A 14138-nucleotide genomic window follows, 5' to 3' on the forward strand; every position below is an offset into this window, starting at 1 on the left:
GTACCAGGTGAAGTGTTTGCATGAAATGCAAATTATTCTAATTTTTTTCATAAATATATTCACCCTAAACCATGATAACGTGGAAGTAATTTTGTTGTCAGTCTGAAAATAAATGTATTAAAATTTATAACAGAGGTAGTTACCTCTGTGGTATAAAGCAGGAGATGGGATTGGGAAGCCCGAATAGGTATTGGGATTGTTCTAGTGCTTATATTGGTCAGTGTGTATACTTTTACTGACTTCATAACCAATTCTTTAAATGTGTCATATATTATATTGAAAAAGTATTATAAATAGAAAAGGCCAAGCCACATACATACACACACAACGTATTTACAAACTGAGATGGAAATACCTTATATACTTATGTGATCATGGGCAAATTATTTATTCTCTGATCTTCAGTTTTCTCAATTATAAATAGGGATAATAGGTGTTCGTAAGGATGATATGAGGTAAAATATATAAAATATTTCATCTTGTATCTAATTGTCTGAAAATGGTACTGTGACTAGATCTTTTTACATAAGATGAATCATTTGGATGGTTTCTTCTACATCAGATAGAATTGACTCTTATCTGTGTATTATTCAAATCCATATATAATGTATTATGTTAATTTCACCTATATATTTATGGTATTTATGTTAACTTTATGTATATTTCACACACTATTCCTTCATATCTCGTTCCCTTTCTGGTCTCTTTCTCAGGTCCTATCTTTGATCCAAGACTAAACTCTCCCAGCACTGAAAACCTGTGCCCAGTTCAAAGCTGTCATGCTAATCCCAGCTACTCATTACTGAGAAGTGTGCACGACTCCCATGAGTCAAGCATGAGCATCTAGGATGCTGAAACATCCCACATACTCACCTAAGCCCATGTTTACACACAGTGCAGAGATCTGGGAAAACTACATGGCATTGTACTACCCAAGAACATGTCTAGTTAGCTCATATCAAAATGTCCTTCCCCCTTCAAAAGCCCTGTCATCCTTCAAACCTAAGTTTAACCATCTCATTTTGGGGGAAGCCTGCCCAATTTCATCAATCAAAATGAACATCATCTTCTGAGCTCCTACGGTGCATTGCCTGTACATCACTTACTAGGTACTAATACCATTTGACCTTGTGGTATAGATAGAAACATGAAGGTCAAAGCCTATTGAATGGTAAATTCCCTAAGAAGAGGGACAGTCTCTTGCTTGTCTCAGAACTCTCATCCTCTATCCCCAAGTGCTAGAAACAGAAGACATTCAATATATATGTTTGTAAAACTGAACTGTTAACTAGAAACAAAAACTGTTCTTGCTGCCCTTTGGGCCATGCACAACTAACAACAATTATACACATTCTTCAGATGAACTCATGTGAAGTTAATTAATTCTCCAACTCAGCAGGTTATCAAAACTGAATGTACCCAACTTATCTACATGCTAAGATAATGAACAGGATTTTACCATCTACATTTCAAGTGGTGGGATCTCTGAAAGAATTTTTCTACTAGCTGTATAATTCAAATATTTCCCAAATAGAAGAGTCTAAGCTGAAAGGTCTTTCCAAGGTAGTAATATACTTAAGCTCCATAAATACCTTATCTGTCAAAGATGATTTTGCTCTATACCATTCCAGAAAAAAAATATAGCATCTACGAATTTAATTTTTTACCCACATAGAACATAACCATGCATGGTTCAACAGCTTAATGGGGTAAAGCTGTAGGTGAGTATAACAAACCTCAAAGGTTAGTGGTTCTCTTTTTACATTAGTGGGATCTTGGTGCAGCTTTGGAAGTCTTTATGACTCATCTTCAATTTCCATTCACTCACAGGATGAAATCACCATGAAATAGTGGTTGAAAAGAGGATTTAAAATCAAACTTCAACCATAACAGATTAGAAATTCAGCCAATGCCAGCCAAAGATGAGCTTGAAAGTGCTCATGAGAAGAGGCTAGAGTTTACAAAACAATACTCTTTGATGAGTTAAGTACAAATGAATCAGAAACATATGGGTTAAATTCCCCTTGAAATACCCATGGATTTAAAATTAAGTGGAAAACTGCTTGGCAGAGCATAAATTCCAAGCATCTGAAATGCAGTTGGAGATCATTTTCTTTACGATCTTAACAAGAGGGTTTCCCTGAGGTCTCTTATAGAAAACACCAGGTATTTCTTATGTCAATGGCAGGTACTTCTCTAGCGAAGAGAGTGGTTCAGCTCAGGCTTGCAGACACAGATAAGTTTGATCTGAATCCCAGCCCCACCCATTATCAGCACTGTGCCGCTGTGTAACCTCAGAGAGGCTCAATTCCCTCATCTGTCAAGTGGAGATGACAACAGTTCCTTATAGGGTTGTTAAGGTTAAGGTGAAATATTACATGTAAAATACCTAGAAGTGTTCCAAGTACATAGATTTCATCACTGATATTTTTGAAATCATCACCCAGAAAGGGGCGGATAACAGAGTGACTTAAGAAAAAGCTTCTTAAAGTAATGTAAAACATTACTGGGGGTGGGGGGGACAAATTAATCAGCAGAATTGCCTGCCTCAACTTACTGACTTTTCAGATGCCCTCCTTTATAGCAGAAGAAAGAGCTTTGAGGTTTTTGTAAGCCCAAGGTGAAGAGGTGAGTTGAGTGCACACTGCAAAGCTACAGCAGAGAGGCTCCATGTTTCCATGTGCAAAGAGGCAGTATGGCAGGTGGAAAGTTTAACACGTGGAACCAAAATCTCCATTCGCTCAAGAGTATGCTAACATTAAGTCAATTCCTGACTTCTAGGATCAGAAAGGTCCTATCTTTTCTTTAGAGATGAAAAGACTAAAGGCCCACTGAGCCCTCATCCTCCCAGGACCCTGATCACAGCTGCTCTGTCTTGGCACAATGAACTGCAATTCCCAGCCCTTCTTCAATGGTCCCCACACCAGAGTTCCCCCCGTGAGATGCTCAAGAAGCAACATGAGGTGGCTGTGCAGGGGATGTCCCAGACCTCGGTGCCCATGATGTCCACTGTGATACACATCCACAGCGAGACCATCGTGCCCTGTTCAACACATTCTTTATGAACTTCTGCTGCTGGGGTTTTGTGGCATTCACCTACTCTGTGAAGTCTAGGGACCAGAAGATGGTGGGTGATGTGACTGGGGCCCCGAGCTATGTGTCTACCGCCAAGCTCTCGAATATCTGGGCCCCGATCTTGGGCCTCTTTCTGACCATCGCTTTCATCATTTTAACCACTACACTTGCTCACTGATCATTTTCCAAGGAATTTTATATGTCATAAAGAGTTATGGAGGCCATTAGTAGCTGCCCATAGCCTGAGGCTATCACCCTTTCACAATTGTTTAAACGCACATATATCTACGAATAAATTCAATAAAGGACTTTAATGTTAAAAAAGAAGAAAAGACTAAAAAAGAAGAAAAGGTAAGGGAAATGATTTGCCCAAGGTCATATGATTGCTGAAAAGCAGAGCCAGCCTAGAACTCAAGTTTCCTGCCTCCTAATCCAACACTAGTCTCACTAAACCATGTTACTACTCTGGAAGCAGGCCTGATAAAACTCTGGTGCCAGGTGGCAACTGGTTTCCCCTCCAGGGGAACAATCGAAGGGGCAGCAGAGTCCTTTTTACCTTGGAACAGATGATGTCAAGAAAGCCAGGTTTAAACCAGGTCAGCCAGAATGGTTTGTCCAAAGCACAGCTGAGCAAGCTCCATTCAAGCCAGGATTCCATCAGTGCAACGGGTGTGTCAGCGACAGAGCCGAGTGAACTAAGTTCAAGCCAAGTATTCATTGAGAAGGTTAGGCGAGACGGGTCCAGGTTGGGGAAGGGAAGAGAAAGGATTAGGTGAAAGTTGAAAGAAAGGTACTAGATAACTGGGTTTCCTTTACAGCATCATTCCTCCACAGCGGCTGCTCTGAGCCTCCTTAGCTGTTTGTGGAGAGTCTCTATGACTTTGGCTATCACTTGATACTTTGCATTTGCAAGATTCTCACCTTAAAAAAAAAAAAAACCTTAACACTCCCACCCAAGTACTAACCAGGCCTGACCCTGCTTAGCTTCTGAGATCAGGGTGGTGTACCAATAAAACTGGAAAAAAATTAAAAATATAAATAAATAATACGTCAAGAAAGGAAAAAAAAATAAAACTTAAAACTTAACACTCACCTTAACCTCTATGCCTAAAATATAATTAAGCTACCACCAGGAGATGAATTCATCAGGATTAAGACTTTGAAGTCTGAATAACTAGGCTTCTGTTTAGTAGCTAAGTCAAAAGTTAGACTATTTTTTTCCCCCATTCAAATATGTTTTCCTATAAAAGAAGAGCTCTTAAATAAGCTGGGCATAAATCATAATTAGCAGCCCAAGCCCTCGAAGGTAGGCCAAGCTATCATCCAACCCTGTTTCCCATCTCCCGGTTTGAATTCTCTTTGCTTCATCTAAAATGCTCAACTTTTGATCCTACAATGCATTTTATATATTTATACACATACATCTTTGTTTTCTTTATAAAAATTAGCTGTCAGAAAAATAGATCCAGCCATATCCCTGTACACACTTTGCTTCTTTGAAAACACATGTGATACCTATTCCTGTTTAATCTTTCCCACTCCAGAATATCTTTCCCCAGTTTATCTAAATACTGTAGTTTAGGGTATAAATAAACGAGCATCATTTTAAACATCATTTCCACATTATTACTATGAGGCTTAGTTTTTGATATATTGCTAATTTTAGGAGGGGTGGGGGTTAAATTATTGGACCTATTCCAAGCCAAGATGTAAACTCTTTCTAAGCAGGTACTCTCTTAAGTGTGGCGAAGGGAAGCATAAATAATTTAAATCACCTTATAGCCCCATCGAGCAAAGCATAAAGTTATTTTGCTAAAGTAAAGGCTATTTTGGCACATTGACAAACTAGCTTTGGAAATTCTATACCTCAGAAGTTGAGTAGAATCATGAAAAGGCAAAAAATATATAAATTAGCAAAGTATCTGGTTGCAGTATATCCTAACACAAAAACAGATATATATGAATAGCCGAGGGATCAGATTTCAGAAAGAAGGTTAAGCACGAATAGATATCAAATGTATTTTCAAAGAAGCAAAGCCTGTAGAGTGATATGGCTGGGTCTGTTTTTCTGATAGTTAATTTGTATAAAGCCACAGCAGTCTTTGAAGTAATGTGGGAGTGGCTATAGGTGCTCTATAGCTTAGGGCTTAGTGAGCTATGGCGCACTACATATACATTTATATACACATCCTTGTAGAGAAACCCCCCATTTACCTGGCTTTCCATTAAAAAATGCTCTTTCAGTGCTCTCTGAATTAACACTGAGAACAAGAAGTGTTGATTATAAGAAGTTCAGATAAGGAAGCAGGTGAATAAAAAGGCCTGCCCTCACTCAACATATGGCCCGAAAGTTTGGTAAATGCAAAGAGCAGACACCAGAGGTCTGCTTAAAAATAAGCTTTACTTAAAGTTATTGGAAATATTGAATACAGAGCACTAGAAAAAGGAGTAAGAGTACTGTGCACTGAAAACCATTTTCTCTATCTTAGGTATGTGTTCCTTTGACAATTTATTGGCTGGAACAGCCTGGTTCCTTTCTTAACAAATTGTAGCCACAAATATATTATGTGTAAGGAATTTTGAGACCCCTCCGAAAGAGAGCTCAATCCAATCCTCAAGGCTCCAGGCATTTTCGGCCTCGGCAGAGAGTTCTCCAGGAAGTCTGGCGGGTAGAGGCTGGGTTCCCCCCCAGACTGAAACCCAAGAACGCTCTCATTAGAGGAATCTGACTCAAGTAAAAGGCCTGCCGAGGACACAGACCAAACAGAGGCAGGCAGATCTCTGTGAGGAGCCAGGGTCCCGAGCAAAGCACAGTTTTTACAATCCTCAACAACTGTCTGCCAACCCAGACAAGCTATGAACCTTGCTGTATCCATGTATATTAGGGAAATGATGGAAACTCCCCTCACTTCCCAGAATGACTGGGTAAATGCTAAGACTCTGAACTGCCAAGAGGTTCCCGTAGCATTCAATGCAGAATGGATTCATTCTGTCAATAGAGAAGCAGTTGAAAGAAATGATGACATATGAAAAGATGAAGATGATAGAAGTTGTCATATCTAGCAGCAGAAAAATAATGAAAAAAATTGAAAAGAAAGACTGAAAGTAGTTTATCCTCAAAACCCTTCTTTTATGGGGGAGACAAAGCCTGTCAAATTGTTTAGCATGCCCATCATTTGCTTTCAGTCATTTATAATCTGTAAGTTCTATTTCTTCTTCCTATATGTAAGAAGCAAAATGATGTGATAGATGCTACAGAGGAGAAACAAGGGTATTATAATAAAGAGTTCTGAATCAAGAATGCAGAATTCATGGGTCCTTCTTTACTGATGGACACACTAAAGTGACTAAAGCTGTCATCGTATGAAACTAAACTTGCCTGGGTGTTGGTAGGAATCAGTTAAGTTTTTCCTCAACATACCCTTATCTGAAGCCAACCTACAAGCATTCTCAAACGCAAAGATGAGAAGGCATGAGATGAAGCTCACACACCTAAAACCAGTAAAGAATTCTGATTAGAGACTTGGCTCTGCTGCCTGCAAGACAGTTATTTAAATCATTTGATCTCTTAGCCTTGTTTTCCTTACCTATAAAGGAGAATAATAATATCTTTTTCAGAAGGTTGAGATAAGGATTAAATGAGATAATATTTAACGAATGCTTTTTCCTCAGTGGGTGCTCAAAGAGTAGTCACTACAGTATTATTATTAATGGAGGGAATGAGAGAATCAGATGTTTTTCCTTGAAAATGGAATTTCCCACCCTCTTGGAGTTAGGTACACAGTTGTGTTATGTGATGTGATAACTTATACATATAATTTGCATTCGGTATGAACTGGATTTGTACGTTTTCCTTGGTATTTTTCATAGGAGCATGTTCTGATATTCTAATTACAATGCGAGCTCCTAAAATTGAAGACCCATGGCTTCAATTTCTTTTGGATTTCTCCAAAAGATTTCAACAAAAATTAACTGATCCCTGAATGGCTCATACTCTCAAAGACTTTAATGCTGGAAAGGGCCTTGGAAATTATCTAATTCATGCCATTTCACGTCACATTAAAAAGAATCCAGTACTTGAAGTTAGACTTCCCATGCCTGTGTGATATTTCCTAAACTGCCTAACCTCTCTGAGCCATAATTTCCTCATCTGAATGAGAGATGGTATCATACTACTTGTACCCAGGGTTGTTCTCAAGCCTAAATAAAATAATGTATTTAGAAACAATCAGTAAATTGAAAAGCAATGAGTTTCCATCTTATTATTACAGAGTGAAAAAGTAAGAGAGACTTACTTTTTCACTCTGTAATAATTTGCCTGAGGTGATGTAAATTCCCAGTGATGAGTAGACTGTTAGGCAGGAGCTTTAAGAACATGGGTATACATGAGCAATCACAGTGACTTATCTTTTTTAAGGCAGTTAGTGATTTCCTTAAAACTAGCTGAATCTGCAGTCTTCCCTTCCTGGTCTTGACCTTTAGAAATGTTCATTATGTTCTGCTATAGGGAGATGTAGTGTCCAGTGCATGTGTTCATGTATCCTGGGCAGAGTCAGAGTGATAACTTTCTAAGGTCCTATGGTAAATGTCAATGCTTTCAACTTTTACAGCATTTAAAAATTCAGAATAGGCAACATTCACAGAGTTCAAAACTCAAGAAGTATAGAAAGGATTCACTATAGAGTCTCCTTCTCCCTCAATAACCCTCTCCCAATTCCTTTCATCAAACAGGTAATCACTTTATTAGTGCCCTCAATATTTATCCGGAGAGGTTTTTATGAAAATATAGCAGATATGAATATATTAAATATCAACTCAAGCTCCATTAAACTTGATTCAAATTTTTAAAGAATCATATTTATCTTTTTAGACTTTATCAATGATTCCCAATTGGTCCACTGGTTCAACAACCTTCAAATGAAAATTTTTCTATTGTTACGTGCTTTGGGAAAATAATTTCTCTCTAAATTAAAGGCTTCCCCTCTTAATCTAGAGTACTGTTCTTAAGTCATCAAAGCTCATCTTTAAATGGTATGTAGTCAACCTACTCAACAGAGCAAAATATGAAGGCAGGTCATTCCGGACAGCTGGCTGCTTGATGTAAACCTCGCTGACTGAACTTCAACAGTTCTGATTTCCATTGGGGACCAGGAATCACATTTTACTGGGCAAGCATGGCAATTATGATGCAAGTGATCAGCAGACCAAATTTTGGGCACCATCAGACTAGAAGTTAGAAGAATGTTTTCACATCCGGATTCCCATCAATAAACTGTGTGACCTCTAGTAGGGAACTTCAGTTCACTGGATCTCCACAGCACCCTCCATAAAAGGCAGAAAATAGGCTAGAGGGTTATAAGGTGCCTGTTGTGATGCTGTGACATCTTAGACAACATTGATGGGCAGTATGCTGCAAAGAGACTGTAGGCTGCTGTGACGTATCTACTTCGGAGAAACTACATAATCTAAAAGAACATACACCACAGTAACCTATAGTTTTTTCTTTGCTTTAATAATTTTTATTTTTTGTCAAATGATGGTCAAGTTGTGTATTACAAATGGAGAACTGAGTAAACATCAGTAGACTCTAAATGAAACAGGCTTTCGTACACAGGCATGAAACTGTTGCTTTTTGCCATCAGCAAAAGGAATTGTGTGTGCCTTTCAACAAAATCCAAGCTTTGGATTCATTAGAAACAGAAACATATTTTTTAAATTGAAAGCATTTTCATTTTCAAGGATAAATTTCTGCTAATTTTAGAGGTGGCACTTCTTTGGTGATGGCCCATTGGTGGATCCCCACTCCAACTCTGGCACGCCAACTTGCAAACAGTCAGGAAAAGCTCTGCCCCCTGCTGAAGGGAAGCATCTTCCCTGCAAGTGGAATCGGGTCCCCAGACTAAATCACGCAAAAGCAGCCCATACAAGCTCACAATCTCTCTGACCTCAGCATTTAAGTTAGAAAGAAAAATGTATTTGTTTTAATAAATGTTTTAAAAGACTCTGAAAGTTTTAATGAAACATTTTAAATCTGGTGTTCATTAGCTTGTCCTTTCTTTAATAAAGTTTACTGCATTATAGGTAAATGCGTTTTTATCTGTTTATAAATTCCTTTAAAGCAGGTTTGCCCAGTAACAAGCTCCACAGTCCTTGGTCCATGCCAGGTCCTCGATAAATAAGTGAAAAAATGAAGGAACAAACAAATGAACCAAGAAGAAGATTTTTCCTCATAGTTTTGCCTAGAGTTCCTCAACAGACCAAGTTTTATCATTAATACTTATTAAGAATCTACTGTATACTAGGCACTATTTTGGGCACTGATGATATAGCAAAAAACAGGAAGCCAGCTCCCGCTTTCTTGAAGCTAACTTTCTAGAGAATGAGATATGATTTTTAGGCTCTTTTAAAATATGATAATGTAATAAAGAAGAACTGGGGAAACAATAATAGGATGGTGAGAGAAAATAAAGGAGTCAGTATGAATTAATTAATTAATGAGTCTCACATGAAGAAGATTCCTTCTTATAAATCACCTGTCCTGAGCGAAGGGGTTGTGAGAGAGGGAGAGCCACATCTATTAAATCTGTTTTGAACATACAATTGCAAAGCCACAGACCACTAGCTGAACCACTGCAAAGCTGCCAAGTGGCCTAAGTTCCCAATATATATTCCCTTCCAAAACATATAAAATGAAGCATTTTAAAAATTTCCAAGCAATTAGGCATTAAACTATAATAAGTCATCTGTATTTAGCCAGTTCTTCCATTTTGCAAATGGATCCTCCACGTGTATCTAGTACTCTTACCTCGTGGTTACCCTTCTCTTATGTGATACTCTCCACGTCCTATCTCTTTTTTGAGCTCAATGTGTGTGCAAATCCTATGATTTCTTTCTCCTCTATTCTCTAAGCAGCTGTCCCGAACCTTATTGGCACCAAAGACTGGTGCTCCTATGAGAATCTAATGCCTGATGATCTGAGATGGAGTTGAGGCAGTGATGCTAGTGCTGGGGAGAGGCTGCAACTACAGGTGAAGCTTGGCTCTGCTGCTCACCTCCTGCTAGGTGGCCCAGTTCCTAACACACCATGGACCAGTACTAGTCCACGGCACGGGGGTTAGGAACCCGTGCCGGGAATATGGGAGAAAGGTACAAAGGCTAGAAAGGCATAGAAATCCAAATGAAGTACAATCTTAAAAATGCTTATTTTTTTGTGTGATAAATTTAATACTGATATATTTACCAAAAATATGCCCTGAAAAGAAGACTCGGAGATGAAGTTTGATATCTCTAGTGAGCCAGCTATGAAAAAATGTTGCTCGAAATCTAGAAGGACAAACGAGAAGATATCACATGTGCTCTACACTTCACCCGTTCTCTTTCTGAGCATCTGGATCCTTTTATATACTATATTGTTACTGTGGGTGGTCTGGAAATTTTAGGAGAAGGCTGTAGTGTTTGGTATGGGAGGCAGGCATTCAGAAAGTTCAAGTGATGCTGTGTCTGCTTAACTGTAGAACAATAAATCAATGATTAGCTGAACTTTGCTCACCCATCATCCTCGTCATCACACAGACAAACCAATACCACTCTGACTATTAAAGGATCCCCCAAGAAGGCTTTTTATTGTATAGGATTATTTGTTGGACAGCACCCTTGCAACAAGATCAATAAAGTAAACTTATTAGAATCATCTGCTCGGGTAGGGAAGCATTTCTGTAATACAAAGCCAGGGGGGTTTATGTATGCTTTGTTGTGAGGTCAGAGAAAAGATATTTTGAAAGGAATTGAGTTGAAGTTTCTGGACTCAGTGTCTTCTTCTAAACTGCTTTAGATGATCCAGCACATTTTTTTCTCTAATTATGTCTTTGTCTTTTAAAATGTTTATTTTCTATTAATAATATAAAACATTTAGTTAATCAAACAGCAAAATCCCTAGGTGACCCTTACAGAGCTACAAAATAACTCTATAGTTGCATAACTACAAAATAAATCTTAGTTTCTCACTATCCTTCAAATAGAGATGCATTCTCAGAAAAAAATCCCACTGTAACTTGGCTTGAAAGGAACTAAGGTAATAGCTCAAACTTCTAGTAGCCGGTATTTAAAAGGATGCCATGTGGATCATCAACTACAGGAATAGGTGAGGCTCCTCTCAGAGACAGACTTCACTTGGTATATGGTCTTATTTTCTCCCTGAGTTGTCCAAGCACAGACTGAAGGCAATGAGTTCCCCATGCCCATGAATCTGCCAAGCACAATAATCATGACTAAAACTTCCTATGTGCTGACTAATCAGACCAAGCACTTTACTTCCACAATCTCAATTAGTCCTCTTTAAAACTCCAGGGGAGAAGCATGGCATTATTACCACTTTATGTGTGGTAATAATTTATTTGCGTACCATTTATTGGTCCCCACTGATGATACTTTAGTGAGATGATGAACTAGAGCTTGAGTTTCTCCAGTCTAACATCTGAGTCTCACCTGCCCTATCATCCCAGATTCAGCAAAGTGCCTGGCATATAGTAGGTGCACCATATACACTAAATACATGAAACGTTTATGTTCATTACTAAATTAAAAATAAAGCTAGAAATTCCTAGATTTTGTTAATTTCTATATTTGTGGTCCTTTCTAAATAAAACGAAGAACATGGCTTTTGTAGTACATTCAAAAAATACAAAGAATTAGAAAGCAGAAAATAAAATTCAAGTATAATCTCACCACCCAGAAAGAACCACTGTAAAGCATTTTGATCTGTGTTCTTCCCAACATTAATGGATATGTCTTAGCACATAACGCAATAAAGTGTTAGTCAATTAAAAATAAAAAGGTCTGCCAAGCTGACCCCATTATTACAAAAAGAATAAAAGGAAATCCACCAAATAAAATATTTTGCAGAAAAGCCAAGAATAACAGAAATACAGTAAGTGTATTATTGATGTGATGTTCAATGTGTTTTAAAAAAAGAGGAAAAGAAAATTATAACTTTCCGCTAATCTCTCAGCAAATAAAAACTCATATATTTGGAAATTTCAAATCCCTTTACCAAAGGAAACAATTGCTCAATGGTGTAAAAAAAAAAAAAAAAAAAAAACCTAAAATAAAATTGTTCTACAGTATGAGGCCACTGCTAACTTAAATGTAACAAAAACAATACTATTTCTCTTCAAAATTCTAAACAACTATTTTTTAAAAATCCTAAGGGCAGTAGTCTGTTCTTGAAATGCATAGTGGCATCTAATGCATTTAAAACTGAGGAATAAGAAATTTAATACAGCAGCAGCAGAGTATTTTAAATCTTTTGGAAGAACTGAAAAAGGGGTGTGAACTCTTGTATACCCCATAAACCATATATATTTTTTTTACTCAAAGAATATATTATTCATGTGCTCTGTACATTAGGTCAATTATTAGTCACTTCTTTGGAGGCTGACCAAATGCCTCCACCCTTCATTGCAGAGTTTGATGTAATCATCTGCATTAAGAATAGCAGAATCACACTAATATGTGCTGAAGGCTGAGGATACAGCCTTTGGAGGTTCTGACAACACATTTCTATCATTGATTTACCTCCCTTTCCATTTTCTTTTAAGCAACGTGTGGCAGGGATTGGGGAAGGGAGTGTTTCAAGTGTCTCAGTAAATAAAATGAAATATAAAGGAAAATGAGATCATTTCAACTTGGCTGAAATTAAAACCTTTCAGCTATTTTGTATCAACTTGAATTTCATAATATAAACACCTATTTTACTTGTCTCTCCACAGTTTAGACAAATCAATTATTTTTAAATTGAATTTCCAACTATAAGGTTAAACAAGACCAACACCTGCTTTTTTAAGACTTCAACATGAAAAAAATCCTTGAATATTAGTATTAATCTTTCTGGATCATCCAAAATTTAGTAAAGCATGTTTACTGTTATTTTTTAACATCGTGTTAAGAACTGCTATAAAATAAGATTTTGAGTTCATGTTTTATCATGTTTATAAAAATAAAATGCAAATACAATCATAATTGTCCCTTGATGTTGAAGTTTAAAACCACAGACTGTGAGATCTGGAAGGGACTTCAGATTCTTTTAGTACAAGCCCCTTTATTTACAGATGAGCAACTGGAGGCCAGAAAGGTCAGAGGCCAAGAAAAACAACTGATGTCTAGAGAACTGTGACAATTGAGCAACAATCCAACAATTTTAGAAAAACCAAAATATGGCCCAAAGCAATTTATGATAGCATTATAAAAAAAGATCGCATTTATTTTACTATCTGCATTATATTTCATTGCCTTAGTACTCAAAGTGTGGTCTGTGGACCAGCAGCATCGACATTACATTGGAGCTGGGTAGAAATGCAGAACCTCAGGCTCTGTCCCAAACCTATTGGATCAGAATCTGTATTTTATCAGAATCCTCAGGTGATTTCTATGCACACGAAAGTCTGAGAAGTTTGTCTACATCAGTGCTATTCAAAGTTGGTTCACAGATTTGTGAGAACTATTTGTGTCCAGTCTGTGAAGAGACAAGTACAAAAATTGAGTAACAAGCCTATATAAATTTTTGTATCGATTTGACAGAATATCTTATATAAACTGAATCTATCTTATAAATGAAGTTTATACTTGTATATTTTGAATAATTTTTCTAGTAATTTCTTTTCATTGCACTTTGTAAAAGTCTCAGTTCACAACAGACTAAAAATGATTTTTAAATGGAACTTCACTACAGATAGAGTAAGAAATGCTATTCTTCACCATTCTTCCCTCCTCCTAACCGAGACTAGATGAAAAAAAATAAACATCGATTAACTCACTCCTCAACTTATTCTATGAGCCAGTATTACCCTAACATTAAGCCAAACAAAGACATCACAAGAAAACTACAAACCAATGTCTACTATGAACAGAGACACAAAAACCCTCAACACAATGCTAGCAAACATATAAAAAAAAGATTTTTCCACCATGACCAAGAACAATTTATCCCAGGAAGGCAAGGTTGGTTTAACATCTGAAAATCTATCAATATAATACACTATAGTAATAGGATGAAGATAAAAAACACA

At 37.3% G+C, this 14138-nt stretch overlaps 1 protein-coding gene and 1 pseudogene across 2 annotated transcripts in view; one reads left to right on the top strand and one right to left on the bottom strand.

Moving 5' to 3' along the window:
• Positions 1-14138, bottom strand: part of FBN1 (fibrillin 1) — a 216439-nt gene that overhangs the window by 134758 nt on the left and 67543 nt on the right. The window lies entirely within an intron of this gene.
• LOC118600443 lies at positions 2884-3253 on the top strand (annotated as a pseudogene).

This window comes from Rousettus aegyptiacus, unplaced genomic scaffold (assembly GCF_014176215.1).
Source record: "Rousettus aegyptiacus isolate mRouAeg1 unplaced genomic scaffold, mRouAeg1.p scaffold_m13_p_3, whole genome shotgun sequence".
NCBI lineage: Eukaryota > Metazoa > Chordata > Mammalia > Chiroptera > Pteropodidae > Rousettus > Rousettus aegyptiacus.